The 16191-nt window shown below is 41.5% G+C and overlaps 1 long non-coding RNA gene across 9 annotated transcripts in view; it reads left to right on the top strand.

The window, feature by feature from the left end:
- Nucleotides 1–6532, top strand: part of LOC143648606 (uncharacterized) — an 88290-nt gene extending 81758 nt beyond the window's left edge. For 6 of the 9 annotated variants that reach the window (XR_013158664.1, XR_013158660.1, XR_013158666.1 and 3 more), the window contains 2 exons: nt 22–193; nt 4573–6532. This is a non-coding gene — a long non-coding RNA (uncharacterized LOC143648606). Of the gene's footprint in view, nt 1–21; nt 194–575; nt 1820–4572 lie in introns of those variants that run through there. The other 3 variants (XR_013158661.1, XR_013158663.1, XR_013158659.1) reach the window with 3 other exon arrangements.
- Nucleotides 6533–16191: the final 9659 nt, after the last annotated feature.

Raw genomic sequence — 16191 nt, 5'->3', positions numbered from 1 at the left:
CTGTTGGGCATTCCCTTTCAGGAAGCATCCGATGGAACCCAGCCTCCATGCTGAGAGGAAGTCTAGGCAGCACTTTAGAGAGGCCCATGTGAAGAGGAAGAAGCTCCCACCTAGAGCCCCAGCAGAACTGCCAGCCAACACCCAGTGTCAACTGCCAGCCTTAGGAGAACACCCAGTCCTAGTGAACTTTCAGGTACCTACAGCCTCAGCCAGTATCTGCCTGCAATTACATATGTGACCCCAGTGCCCCACTGGGCCCTGCCCAAATCTTTTTTTTTTTTTTTAACATGGGCTGGCACCAGGAATTGAACCCAGGTCCTCTGGCATGGCAGGCAAGCATTCTTGCCTGCTGAGCCACCGTGGCCCACCCTGCCCAAATCTTAACCCACACGATCATGAGCAAAAAAAAAAAAAAAAAAAAAAAAAGGTTTTTGTCCTTGAGTTTTGCGACATTGTGATACTCAGCAATAGATAACCAGAACATTGTTTATTTTTTATTATGAGACTATAATCCCCATGAGGGTAGGGGTGCTTATCTATTTTGTTTTTTGCTTTATCCCTTGCATCAACTACAGACCGCAGCACACTGCAGGGAGTCAGTAAGTTGAATGAATGGATGGATGAATGCAACTGCGTCCAAACTCTCATGAAGTGTCTGCCATAAGATTTCCTGGCATCCCACAGAAAGAGCAGAGCCCTGGAAGCCCTCACCCTCACACAACCTGTCTTGTGGCTGTCAGCAGAGTTTCTAAAGCTGGTTTGGCTGTGGTTTTGTCATCTAGAGGAGTGTGTGAAGGGCCAGCTCTAGCGGCATTGTGCGATCAGCCAGCCACCAAGAGATGGAGTCACAGTGTTAAGAACTTAGCATTTGAAGCCCAGGGCGATCCCTTCTGGGCTCTTGGTCAAACGGCATCCCTGACTTGCCTAAACCCAGTTTTCTTTCTAAAATGGGGGTGAGAAAAACACCTGCTTTGCAGAGGGATTGTCAGGATTAAATGACAAGGCATGTAAAGCTTTTAGTGCCATGCCTCTTGCAATAGGCCCTCAGTAGGGAGTAGCTGCTCTTTTTAGTACTGATATGAATAACTGTAGGAAATCCACAGGGTCACGGACTCCGGAATTACACATTTAATGGGCTTGGTATTGGAGGCTGACCCTTACATGCCCCCCTGAGTAAACATCATGCTGGGTTAGAGCCCCAACCTTCCTGTGAGAAAGGGGCAAGGTACCACGAGACAAAGGACAATGAGTCAACCCAAGGGCGGGAATGCAAGTGCATTGTTAGAGCCAATGAAAGGGGACAAAGGAGAAGGGGGAGACAAACACATGGGGTTGGTGCCTCTGATCCGGTCCATGTGTCCATGCGTAACTGTGGGGTGTCCTCCCCAGAGAGCCTGCCCTCTGTTATTGTTCTTGGGAGCTCAAGATTTCCCTCAGGCAGTAGGTCAGGAAGGAGCCAGGGCTGGGATAGGAAGGCTGAGAGAGAGAGAGAGAGAGAGAGAGAGAGAGAGAGAGAGTGTGTGTGTGTGTGTGTGTGTGTGTGTGCGTGTGTATGGTGGGTGTGGTATACTTGCAACGGTGTGTGCTATGATGGTGAGTGCAGTGTGTGTGTGTGTGTGTATGATGTGTATGTGCTATATATGTGTGTATTTGTTTATATGCACGTGTGAGTGTAAGTGGTGTGTATATGTGGTTAGTGGTATGTGGGCAGTGTGTGTATATCAGTGTGTGATGTGGTGTGAAGAGTGGATGTGGGTGTGTGATGGAGTGAGATGTTTGTGGGTGGCACATTGTGGGGCATTTGTGTGTGATGTGCATGGAGGTGTGTTTCTGTATATTTGTGTTGTGTGTATGTGTGGGCAGAGGGGTGGGAGGGAAGTGGGTGACTCATATGAGATTCCATTTCCCTTCCCAAGTCAAACAGTGTGTGTGTGTTTTCATTATCCCTCATGTTTTTACTAACTTTTTTTTTTGCTGCATGGATGGGATCACATTTCATTATTTTTCCATGTGAGAATGCCGTTATTGCAACACCATTTGTTGAATCTTTTTTGGGGGGGGGGCGGGACGTGCATGGGCCAGGAATTGAACCCGGGTCTCCCACATGGCAGCCGAGGATTCTACCACTGAATTACCCTTGCACCCCTCTTACTAACTTTTAAATTGTCCCTTTTCCCTTCTCCCTGGAAATGAAAAACCGATGAGGGCACCTGGCCACAGCAAAGTTCTCTGATCTCAAACATACCCAGGGTCATTCATAACCTGGCCCAGAGGTTACTGTACACATGGGAGCGCTTTCTAGGCTAACACACCCAATCCTCGCAGCAAGCTGGAGGATGTCATGTTGTCCTCCCCCTTTCACAGAGGAAGAAACTGAGTGCACAACTCACCCAGGTCCACACAGCTCGTAAGTCACAAGAGTGAAAATGCAAATCCCACCAGTCTGGGATTATGGACCCCGGACACAGCTGCTGCCTCCTGGTTAGTCTCCCAGGAAAAACTAGACAGCTACCTGTCCACGGCTTAAACATCCAGGTGTGGATGGGCAGGAGTTTGTCTAGTCCCCAATTTCATTTCCAGAAAACAATAGAAGTTAAATTCAGATAAGACACAAGGATTGGAACCTTGAAATAAGAAATAAAGCAGAGGCGGGCCACGGTGGCTCAGCAGTCAGAGTTCTTGCCTGCCGTGCCGGAGACCCGGGTTCGATTTCCGGTGCCTGCCCATGCAAATCAATCAATCAATCAATCAATAATAAAGCAGACTGGGAAGGAGCACTTCTTCCTGTGGATATCACAGGCCCTTGACTTTTGAGGTGTCTGAGACCCACTGACCGGCATTCTCCATGGCAACATTTCTGTATTGAGATGATTTTCATTGGGTTTGGGAGTTTGGGGAGGCGGGTACTGTGAAGTTTCTTTGCTCAAGAGACTGTAAACTTCCAATTCTGGCTCACGTGTACAAGAAAGAACTTCTCTTCAAACCTCCCATAACTTAGGGAGCATCAGTTGCTTTTCCCAGAAAGGGAAGTCATTTGTGGGTAAGGAGGGCAGAAGGTAGATATTGTAGGGTCTAAGGTCAGGAGGTATAAAGAGCCTCCTCACCCAAAGAGGCACGGAGAAACTTTGGAGTCCACCTTGTGAGCTATCAAGATGTCTGGTACGCACACACATGGGAATAGCTGAAGCTGACCCAGAATTTTAGTTTAATTTGCGTAAGCTGACGAAGGCTTTCTGGATGCAAATCCACATTCTGTCTAGATCAATCTGGAAGTTTCAGCTAAAGTTTTGAACTTATATACAAACGGTCTTTTATTTCAATCCTGTTACTTTCTCCTCACTATTCTATGTCTTCCCTATGAGTTTCAGGTGAAAAAATTCCACATTTTATGTGTACTCTGCATCAGAAAACACATACCTGACCTATCATTCCCCCCAAAACATTAGTACAGTGCTGGATACATTGTAATAGAGGGATGCCTGCATTTGACCTCTGGAGGTTGTAAATTTGGAAATAAGACTACTATCTAACAAAACCTAGGAGATGCCTGTACCCAAGGATTTTGCAGGACTCTGGCTCTCTTTATTCAATAATAGCATCCAAATAGCATTTCAGTTTCAAGCTGGTGTATAACAGACTCTTTTTTCACACGAAAAGCAACTAGTTCTTTCTAGTGGCTGAATTTGCCTTTTAAAAAAACTTTTTATTGTAATGTAGTAACATATACACAACTAGAAAGTTCCTTTTTTTTTAAAAACTGCTTTCAAGTTTATAACGCGTGGTATTAATTACGTTCACAATATCATGCCACTGCCACCAACATCCACAACCCCAACTTTTTCATCATCTCAAACAGAAACTTTGCATCCATTAGCAATAACTCCCCCTTCACCTCCCACCTCCACCCTTGGAAACTGTAATCTGTTATCTGTCTAAATGAATTTTGCTTATTCTAGGTATGTCACATAGGTGAGATAATATAATATTTGTCTTGTTTGTGTCTAGCTTATTCCACTAAACATGAGGTTTTCAAGGTCCATCCATGTTTTGGCATGCATCACAATCTCATTCCTTTTGATGGCTGAATAATATTCCAGCATTTTTTTTAATTAATTAAAAAAAATTTTTTAATACCAAAAAAAACACCAAATGCAAACATTTGTAACTTTTGATCATTCTGTTCTACATATATACTCAGTAATTCACAATATCATCACATAGTTGCATATTCATGATCATCATCATTTCTTGAAACATTTGCATCTATTCAGAAAAAGAAATAAGAAAACAGAAAAAAATTCATATATACCATACCCCCACTCCTCCCCCTCACCGATCACCAGCATTTCACTTTAAGTTTATTTTAACATTTGTTCCCCCTGTTATTCATAGCAGCATTTACTTATTATGACAGACATTCTATGTGATCACAATGATGAAACGCCCAAGCCAGGCCATCCCTTCTTTATGGGATAGCAGAGGACGGATTTCCAATGCCAAGACCCATTATTCAAGGGTCTCGTTTTGCTTTCAAACCTCATTTCCTCAGCTAGTTTTGTTATCTTGATTTAGTGGCTGGAACGATCAGAGAAGAGTGCCCACAAAGTTTCAAGTTCCCGGAGGCCAAAGAGACAAAGAATAGGAAACAGATGAACAAAAGGAGGCTCAACTTGTCCTGCTTTGGATTTCCTGAGGCCATGAGGGAGAAACACCTGTAGGTATTTTAATAGATATTCTTCAAGCCTCCCACTTAGGGGATAGACAAGGTGACCCTCTCAACAAATCTGCATACTGACCATGGGAAGTATGAAATCTACAGTTTGGAGCCACCCACCCAGCTGGTTAGAGTCCTAAACAAATTACATTCTATCAAGAAAGTCATTTGAAATGAATATTCTGCTTCAAAAGCATCTTAGGAGGGTCATTCTAAACTTATCATAAAGGGTAACAGGTGCCATTTACCGCCCCCACCCCAAACCTTTTATTTATATTCGTGTGAGCCCTGCACACATCCTTGTTTGCCCAGGGCATCTGTCAGAATCAGTCAGTGCATGGGGGCAAAGTCTGGGGGTGCCCCTGCCATCTGGGCCAACCCCATCCTCCGCCTGGTCGGCTTCCCCGGCTCAGGACTCACGTTTGTTGACTTTCAGCTTCCTCTCGTCCACGGGAACGAGGTCCAAGTAGTCCAGGTAGTACTCGTAGCTGTAGGAGGGCACAGAGGCGTCCGTTCTGTTGGTCATTGTCTGCAGCGAGCACCGGGCTGGTATCTGCGCACGTGGCTGTGGAACCGGTGGGCTGGTATCTGAGCTGGCTCAGCTGATTCCTGTAGGAATCATCCAAGTGTGCCTGTGGGTCTCCAGGCTCTAGGACTGTCCCCTTATCAGAGCCACTTGGATGGAAGGCCAGGGGAATGTGACTGACATCTTCAGCAGACAATTACAGCTTCCCTTGCGCTACACGCAGACACACGCACGCACACTCCCTTGATTGATAAAACTCCAAAACAAACAGAGCTGAAAGGCAGGGAGAATGTATTTCCAGCACAGCTCTAACTTGCCCCTCTGCTCCATAGCAGGAATCTGGGTGGGAAAACGGGTACACCAGGCCCCTTGAAAGAGAAGATGCCGAGCAAGTTAGAAAGGATCTTTTTGCTTTCAATGCTTATGAAGTTCATAAAACTTAAGACAGTTTTACCAATGCCCTTGACTTCCATTGGGAAAGCTCTTGAAGCTGTTAAGCAACCAGCAAGATTTACTGCCTGGCTTAGATTTACTATGTGAGGGCAGAAATTGAGTGATGTCAGCCCTGAACTTGATGATCTCTCTCTCGTGTGCACATATCCCACCAATCAAAACCAAAAGAACTGCCTGCCCCATTGAGACCTCAAAGAGCCAACCAATTCACTGCATTTGTTCAGACTGAAGAGGCTGTTTATCTGGGCTGGGCAGCCACAAATATTAAGCTTTTGGGAAACAGGGCCCAAGGGCTCAACCAGCTCTTGGCTGACGTCAGTCAGCGTGAGAGGATTCTTCTGGGTTTCTGTGCAGCTGGAGTCCAAACGACACTCACTCTTCTAAGATCCAGACACTATCGAGAGGAACAGGATTAGGTGTTTCAGTTGGCTAAAGCTGCTGAAATGTGCCATACCAAAAATGGGTTGGCTTTTATGATGGGGATTTATTTCCTTACAATTTACAGTTCTTTAGGCTGTGAAAATGTCCAATTCAAAGCAACAACAGGATGGTAACCGGACTCTGAAGACAGGCTGCCAGCACCTGGAACACGTCTGTCACATGGGAAGGCACATGGCAACATCTGCAGGTCCTTCTCTCCCAGTTTTCATTGCTTCCAGCTTCTGGCTTCAGTGGCTCCCTCACCATCTTCTCTGGTGCTCTTCTCTGTGAGCTTCTCTTAATTTCATCTCTTAGCATCTCTGGGTCTTCTCTATGTGTGTTCTTTTTCCTCTTGTGAGGGACTAAGTAAGGACTAAGTAAGGACTAAGTAAGGGGACTAAGACCCACCTTGTATGAAGTGGGTCACATCTCAATTGAAATAACCTAATCAAAAGGTCCCACCTACAATAGGTCTGCACCCACAGGAATGGACTAAAAGACCAAGGCTTTTCCTGGGGTGCGTCATAGCTTCATAGTACTCCTGAAGTCTCAGCTCTTTCATTTTCCAATGTCTGGAGTGAATGTGAGGACAACCCTGTATTTTCCAATGTTTGGAGTGAATGCGAGGACAACCCTGTATTTTCCAATGTCTGGAGTGAGTGCGAGGACAACCCTATATTTTCCAATGTCTGGAGTGAGTGTGAGGACAACCCTGTATTTTCCAATGTTTGGAGTGAATGTGAGGACAACCCTGTATTTTGGCCTTTGAGAATTAGGAAGATAGAATACCAGAACTAGAGACAGTTTCACCAAACGTCCAGATTTATGGGACCTTTCCCCATAAAATACCAACTTCCTGATGTTGCTGTGTAGATTACTGAAGAGCGGTATAGTGCAATGAGGAAGGGAAGCCAGACCGGGTTTGACTCCTGACTCCTACTTAGTAGCAGTGTGGCCCTGGACAAGTGACTTACCTGCTCTACTGTTTGTTTTCCTCATCTGTGCAGTGGGGATGATTTCACATGGGCTCCATGGGGTGACTGGGAGATTTAAATGAGAAAAGCCATGTTTCACACCTATAGTAATGCCTTGCCCAGTGCAGGCACTCATAAATATCACGCCTTCTTGTTACTTGCCAGCAAATGTGACTTTCTATCTCAACATTCTTCTCCCATTTCTCACTCTCTGTCTTGCCCATCTTCTCTTCTAGCTCTCCTTCCTCCCCTAATGCCAGCTTTAGATGTTAATGAAGTCCCTTTACTCCTTGCCTTCAACTATTCATGTTCTCTGGCTCTCAGTTTCCCCAATCTCGTTACTATTACCATCTACCAGCCTGTATGTACACTCTCTATCCCTTACCACATGCGTGCGCGCACACACACACACACACAGTACACTCTCTATCCCTTACCACATGCGTGCGTGCGTGCGTACACACACACACACACACACAGTACACTCTCTATCCCTTACCACATGCGTGCACGCACACACACACACAGTACACTCTCTATCCCTTACCACATGCGTGCACGCACACACACACACACACAGTACACTCTCTATCCCTTACCACATGCGTGCGTGCGTGCGTACACACACACACACACACACAGTACACTCTCTATCCCTTACCACATGCGTGCGCACACGCGTACACACACACACACACAGTACACTCTCTATCCCTTACCACATGCGTGCGCGCGCATACACACACACACACACACAGTACACTCTCTATCCCTTACCACATGCGTGCGTGCACGCACACACACACACACACACACAGAGTAGGTTTCAGAGACTTAAGTGGTTTGTTCCAGCTCAATCAGCCAATCAGTGATTGAGTCGAGATTGGAACTCAGGTCTCCCAACTCCCAATCCAATCAACTCTCCAGAGCACCGGACATTCTTCAGTGGGAAATTAGTTAGACATGGACATGTCTTAGGGAGAGCAGTTGGTAAGGAATAGTTTATGTTTGTTAGACACAGGCACATATGCATTTAGAGAGGGAGAAGAGATAAGGACTCCATCTCAATTGGGAATCGAAGGTCGAATTAGTTGACGTAGAATATTAGCAACAGAAAAACGTGACCAAGGAGAGGTTCCATTTCGAAATTGAGTGAGACCATGTTGATAACAAGATAAAGATGCAGGGTCTCTGACTTTAAGAATTTGTTGAAACACAACAGTTATGCTACTGGTTCTGCCTTAAACTGGACTGTACATGTTTTTATACTTTTAGGCAATATTTGTCATGTACGTATAATATAGATTTTATATTATATATATAATCTGCCACATATATAAAACCTATCTGTTCAGTTCACTATAATTTTTTTCTCTTTTCATTCTAAACAGACAAGGTTGGAGTCAAGGGGATTTGGAAAATTGGCATAAGGTGTAGACCTGGATGTGAGAACATTTGAGCCCAGCTTACCCTTCTCTCTGCCCATTCAAACCTTCCTCCCTTTCAAGTTTAAGTTCCACGTAGCTCAAGACAACTTCCAGAACCTACCTCAGTGCCCTCCCCTCCTCTTAATCCCAGTCACTTGCATTTCTCATTGCCAGTAGCCTTTAAAATATTTTTTTAAATGAACTCTGAAGAGTTAAAATCTAGAATATAGGTTATAGGAGACAGACAGAGGGTAGAGAATGGGAGAGATGGTGCTTAATCTTTAAAGAATGTTTAATAAGGTTGATTATAACTGTACAGAAATGGATAACATGATAATACGTGATGGAAGCACAATTCTGTGAGTGTAATTAACAATACTGAGTGTGGGTATGATTGAAAGAGGAAGGCGGGGGTCATGTATGTCACTAGAAGAAAAGCTACAGGATAAAATATGGGACTTAGAACAGCAAAATCTATAGAGTGTGATGACTGGTTAATTGTACGAACAGAAGAAAATTCTTACATGAACCAGAAAACAATTGCACATCACTATTACAAGGTGTTAAAATAATAAGGTGGTATATGAAAAAAAACAGTTAAGGCAAACTAAGGTCTCTAGTTGACAGTGACATTGTCTCTCATCAGTTGTAACAAAGGCATTATACCAAAGCTAAGCATCACTACAGGGGTATATAAGGGATATGAGTTTTTTTTTAAGAAATGAAAATGTTCTCATATTGATTGTAGTGGTGGATGCATAACTATATGATTATATGAAGAGACATTGTACAGTTTGTATGTGAATAAAGCTGCTTATTAAAAATTATTTAAAAATTGCAGTACAACTCACAATAAATAAAGCTTAAGGATCCAGCTTGATGAATATTTTATACACACACCATTATCCAGATCGAGATGGAGAACATTTCCCACACCCCATCAAGGTCCCTCATGTTCCCTACTGGCCAGTATCACCCCCACATATATACACACACCAAGAAAAACACTATTCTAACCTCTATCACCATAGATTAGTTTTGTATAGTTTTGAAGTTCATATAAGTAGAATCATATAACACGACATATACCCTTTTGTGTCTGGTGTCTTTCAGTCAACATATCGTTGCATATAGCAGTATTTGCTCTCTCTCTTTTTTATTTTTTATTTTTTTTCTGTTTTGCATTCTATCAAATATATATCCTATAATTTTATTTATCCATTTCCTGTTTATGAGCATTTGGCTGTTTCCTGTTTGGGGTTATTATGAATAAAGTGGCTATGAACATTCTTTTTCATGCCTTTGGTGGACATAGCACAGATTCCTCTTGTGAATACGTTGGGTGTGGAATTGATGGGACATTGGGAACACATAAGTTTAGCTTTAATAGATTATAGCTGAACAATTTTGGAAAGAATCGATACCAATTGACACTCCCCAAAGCGACATAAGTGTGGTGTATTGCAAAAATGGCTACAATTCTTCTCCCTGTATGCATGCTTCTTGCAATGGGACTTTGTATCACATCAAACCATGGAGTGCAAGTTTTCCACCCCTTGGATACAGGCTGGCTTTGTGACTGTTTTTTTTGGCTTTGGCCAGTGCAACTATTGAGAAATTGTAGCTCTAGGCCAAGACCTCAAGAAGACCTGTGTCTTCTTACCCAGTGACTATGTGAAGAAGCATGAGCTAACTGCCTGCTAGATACTAGATTCTGGTACTAGGATGATGATAGAATCCAGACTCCTTAAAACATATCATCCACAATATCTAGTATAAAATTTTTTTTTAAATCACTGTAAATACAAACACAGGAAAATGCGACATCTGGTGTAGAGAAAAGGAAGTCATTAAAAACCAGATCTGAGATAATCTAGTTATTGGAATTAGCAGACATGGAACTTAAAATTATCATTATAAGTATGTCCAAGACTTTAAGGAAAATATGGCCAAAATTAATGAAAAAATTGGGAATCTGAGCAAAGAAATGGAAGCCATAAAAAAGAATCAAATGAAAAGTCTAAACATGAAAAGCACAGCATCTATAATGAAAAATGAATTGAATGGGCTTAACATAATATTGGACGTGGTTGCAGGTATGATCTGACAACTTGAGGAAAGATCATTAGAGATTATCTGATCTGAAAAATAAAGAGAGCAAAAGATTTTAAAAAAGGACAGAGGCTCTATGATATGTGGGATACTATCAAGCAGCCTTATATATGTGTAAATGGAGTCCCAAAGGGCAAGCAAGAGAGAATGGGGCAGAAAAAAAGATTTGGAGAAATAATGGCTGTGCTGGTTTGAAAGGATTATGTATCCTAGAAAAACCATGTTTTAATCTTGATCCATCTTGTGGGAGCAGCTGTTTCTTTTAAACCCTATTCAGCATTGTAGGTTGGAAACATGATTAGATTATCTCCACTGAGATGTGACTTACCCAGTTGTGGGTATTAACCTTTGTTTAGAGGGAGATGTGACTCCACCCATTGCAGGTGGGTCTTGATTAGTTCACTGGAATCCTTTAAAAGAGGAAACTTTTTGGAGAAAGCTTGAGAGTCATGAGAACCACGAGAGCCCATGCAGCCAGAGACCTTTGGGGTTGAAGAAGGAAAATGCCCCTGGGGGAGCTTCATGAAACAAGAAGCCAGGAGAGAAAGCTTGCAGATGCTGCTATGTTCGCCATGTACCTTTCCAGTTGAGAGAGAATCCTTGAATGTCATCGGTCTCCTTGAGCCAAGATATCTTTTCCTGGATGCCTTAGATTGGACATTTCTTTAGGCTTGATTTAATTTGGTCATTTCTATGGATTTAGAATGTAACTTGCAACTTAATAAATTTCCCCTTGTAAAAGCCATTCCATTTCTGGTATATCGCATTCTGACAGCTAGCAAACTAGAACAATGGCTTAAAATTGTTCAAATTTAGTGAAAACGTAGCTTTAGGGATGTTATAGTTTGTAAAAGCTGCCAGAATGCAATATGCCATAGAGTGGATTTTAAAAAAGGGGAATTTATTAAGTTGTAAGTTTACAGTTCTAAGGCCATGAAAATGTCCAAATTAAGGCAAGACTATAAAAATGTCCAAATTAAGGTATCCAGGGAAAGATACCTTGGGTCAAGAAGGCCGATGACGTTTGGGGTTTCTCTCTCAGCTCAAAAGGCACATGGCTACATCTGCTAGCTTTCTCTCCAGGCATCTTCAATGGCTTCCCCAGGGGCAATCTCTTTATACATCTCCAAAGGACTCTGGCTGTGTGGGCTTTGTTGGTTCTCAGGCTTTTCCAAAATGGTTCCCTCTTAAAGGGCTCCAGTAAGCAACACTACCTTGAATGGGTGGAGACACATCTCCATGGAAACCATCTAATCAAAAGTTACCACCCACAGAATGTCAAATGGTGCAACCGCTGTGGAAGGCAGTTTGGCGGTTCCTCAAAAAGCTGAATATAGAATTGCCATATGACCCAGCAATACCACTGCTAGGTATCTACTCAGAGGACTTAAGGGCAAAGACACAAACGGACATTTGCACACCAATGTTTATAGCAGCATATTTACAATTGCAAAGAGATGGAAACAGCCAAAATGTCCATCAACAGATGAGTGGCTAAACAAACTGTGGTATATACATATGATGGAATATTATGCCGCTTTAAGACAGAATAAACTTATGAAGCATGTAATAACATGGATGGACCTTGAGAACATTATGCTGAGTGAGACTAACCAAAAACTAAAGGACAAATACTGTATGGTCTCACTGATATGAACTGACATTAGTGAATAAACTTGGAATATGTCATTGGTAACAGAGATCATCAGGAGATAGAAATGGGGTAAGATATTGGGTAATTGGAGCTGAAGGGATACAGGCTGTGCAACAGGACTGGATACAAAAACTCAGAAACAATACTACTTAACTGTAATATAATTATGCTAAAACACTGAGTGAAGCTGCATGTGAGAATGATAGAGGGAGGAGGGCTGGGGACATAAATGAAATCAGAAAGAAAGATAGATGTTAAAGATTGAGATGATATAATCTAAGAATGCCTAGAGTATATAACAATAGTGAAATGTACAATGTACAAATTTTAAAAATGTTTTTGCATGAGGAAGAATAAAGGAATGTCATTATTGCAGGGTGCTGAAAATAGATGGTAATTAATATTTTAAAATGTCACCTTATGTGTGAGACTAAAGCAAAAAATGTTTGTTTCAATATTTATATTTTGACTAGAGCATTTCCTAATATAACTTATGTAGATAGTTTGAACGTCATAAGTACTTGGATTCTCAGGTAGGACATGAGATTTTGTTGGTTTGTCCAGAGTGATGCCCCGATGAATCCCAGAGTGATTTGACCAGTGAATGGAAAAGTATTTGCAAGCCCCCTTTGGGGAATGGTGAAAGCGGGGAGAAATTCAACTTCCTCAAGTCGAATTCTTGATATTCTCACAAGCAGTGTGGACAACCAAAACTACGGCCTGAGCCCCCAGTCTTGGGGTTTGTTCATATGAAACTTAACCCCACAAAGGATAGGTCAAGTCTACTTAAAATTTAGGCCTAAGAGTCACCCCCAAGAGAGCCTCTTTTGTTGCTCAGATGTGGCCTCTCCCTCCAGCCAACATGATGAGTGGTCTCACCACCCTCCCCTTCTCTACATGGGACATGACTCCCAGGGCTGTGGACCTTCCTGGCAATGTGGGACAGAGATCCTGGAATGAGCTGAGACTCAGCATCAGGGGGCTGAGAGAAACCCTAGAATGAGCTGAGAATTAACATCAAGGGATTGAGAGAACCTTCTCGCCCAAAAGGGGGAAGAGTGAAATGAGACTAAGTGTCAGTGGCTGAGAAATTCCAAACAGAGTCGAGAGGTTATCCTGGAGGTTATTCTTATGCATTAAGTAGATCACCTTGTTGTTCAAGATGTAGTGGAGAGGCTGGGGGAAACTGCCTGAAAATGGAGAGCTGTATTCCAGTAGCCATTTTTCTTTTTTTTTTTTTTTTTTTTTGCTTTTTTTTTTATTAATTAAAAAAAGAATTAACAAAACAATTAGAAATCATTCCAATCTACATGTACAATCAGTAATTCTTAATAACATCACATAGTTGCATATTCATCATTTCTTAGTACATTTGCATCAATTTAGAAAAAGAAATAAAAAGACAACAGAATAAGAATTAAAACAATAATAGAAAGAAAAAAAAACAAAAAAAACAAAAACAAAAAACCTATACCTCACATGCAGCTTCATTCAGTGTTTTAACATAATTGCATTACAATTGGGTAGTATTGTGCTGTCCATTTCTGAGTTTTTATATCCAGTCCCATTGTACAGTCTGTATCCCTTCAGCTCCAATTATCCCTTCTCTTTTTTTTTTTTTTTTAATTAACGGAAAAAAAGAAATTAACCCAACATTTAGAGATCATACCATTCTACATATGCAATCATTAATTCTTAACATCATCACATAGATGCATGGTCATCATTTCTTAGTACATTTGCATTGGTTTAGAAGAACTAGCAACATAACCGAAAAAGATATAGAATGTTAATATAGAGAAAAAAAATAAAAGTAATAATAGTAAAATCAAAACAAAACAAAACAAAACAAAAACCTATAGCTCAGATGCAGCTTCATTCAGTGTTTTAACATGATTACTTTACAATTAGGTATTATTGTGCTGTCCATTTTTGAGTTTTTGTATCTAGTCCTGTTGCACAGTCTGTATCCCTTCAGCTTCAATTACCCATTGTCTTACCCTGTTTCTAACTCCTGCTGAACTCTGTTACCAATGACATATTTCAAGTTTATTCTCAAATGTCCGTTCACATCAGTGGGACCATACAGTATTTGTCCTTTAGTTTTTGGCTGGATTCACTCAGCATAATATTCTCTAGGTCCATCCATGTTATTACATGGTTCATAAGTTTATCTTGTCTTAAAGCTGCATAATATTCCATCGTATGTATATACCACAGTTTGTTTAGCCACTCTTCTGTTGATGGAGATTTTGGCTGTTTCCATCTCTTTGCAATTGTAAATAATGCTGCTATAAACATTGGTGTGCAAATGTCCGTTTGTGTCTTTGCCCTTAAGTCCTTTGAGTAGATACCTAGCAATGGTATTGCTGGGTCGTATGGCAATTCTATATTCAGCTTTTTGAGGAACCGCCAAACTGCCTTCCACAGTGGTTGCACCCTTTGACATTCCCACCAACAGTGGATAAGTGTGCCTCTTTCTCCGCATCCTCTCCAGCACTTGTCATTTTCTGTTTTGTTGATAATGGCCATTCTGGTGGGTGTGAGATGATATCTCATTGTGGTTTTTTTTTTTTTTTTTTTTTTTTAAAGGAAAGACAGAGAGAAGGAAGGAAGGATAGAAGGAAGGAAGGAAGGAAGAAAGGGAAACATTTTTAAACATTTTCTTGTTTTATTGTATTCTGTTTCTCCGTTTTTGTTACATGGGCTGGGGCCGGGAATCGAACCGAGGTCCTCCGGCATAGCAGGCAAGCACTTTGCCCGCTGAGCCACCGCGGCCCGCCCCTCATTGTGGTTTTGATTTGCATTTCTCTAATGGCCAGGGACATTGAGCATCTCTTCATGTGCCTCTTGGCCATCCGTATTTCCTCTTCTGAGAGGTGTCTGTTCAAGTCTTTTTCCCATTTTGTAATTGGGTTGGCTGTCTTTTTGTTGTTGAGATGAACAATCTCTTTATAAATTCTGGATACTAGACCTTTATCTGATATATCATTTCCAAATATTGTCTCCCATTGTGAAGGCTGTCTTTCTACTTTCTTGATGAAGTTCTTTGATGCACAAAAGTGTTTAATTTTGAGGAGTTCCCATTTATTTATTTCCTTCTTCAGTGCTCTTGCTTTAGGTTTAAGGTCCATAAAACCACCTCCAGTTGTAAGATCCATAAGATATCTCCCAACATTTTCCTCTAACTGTTTTATGGTCTTAGACCTAATGTTTAGATCTTTGATCCATTTTGAGTTAACTTTTGTATAGGGTGTGAGAGATGGGTCTTCTTTCATTCTTTTGCATATGGATATCCAGTTCTCTAGGCACCGTTTATTGAAGAGACTGCTCTGTCCCAGGTGAGTTGGCTTGACTGCCTTATCAAAGATCAAATGTCCATAGATGAGAGGGTCTATATCTGAGCACTCTATTCGATTCCATTGGTCGATATATCTATCTTTATGCCAATACCATGCTGTTTTGACCACTGTGGCTTCATAATATGCCTTAAAGTCAGGCAGCGCGAGACCTCCAGCTTCGTTTTTTTTCCTCAAGATGTTTTTAGCAATTCGGGGCACCCTGCCCTTCCAGATAAATTTGCTTATTGGTTTTTCTATTTCTGAAAAATAAGTTGTTGGGATTTTGATTGGTATTGCATTGAATCTGTAAATCAATTTAGGTAGGATTGACATCTTAACTATATTTAGTCTTCCAATCCATGAACACGGTATGCCCTTCCATCTATTTAGGTCTTCTGTGATTTCTTTTAGCAGTTTTTTGTAGTTTTCTTTATATAGGTTTTTTGTCTCTTTAGTTAAATTTATTCCTAGGTATTTTATTCTTTTAGTTGCAATTGTAAATGGGATTCGTTTCTTGATTTCCCCCTCAGCTTGTTCATTACTAGTGTATAGAAATGCTACAGATTTTTG

Source organism: Tamandua tetradactyla, chromosome 10, assembly GCF_023851605.1.
Source record: "Tamandua tetradactyla isolate mTamTet1 chromosome 10, mTamTet1.pri, whole genome shotgun sequence".
NCBI lineage: Eukaryota > Metazoa > Chordata > Mammalia > Pilosa > Myrmecophagidae > Tamandua > Tamandua tetradactyla.
Note: the sequence above shows the minus strand (reverse complement) of the source record. Positions and strands in the feature narration are given on the sequence as shown.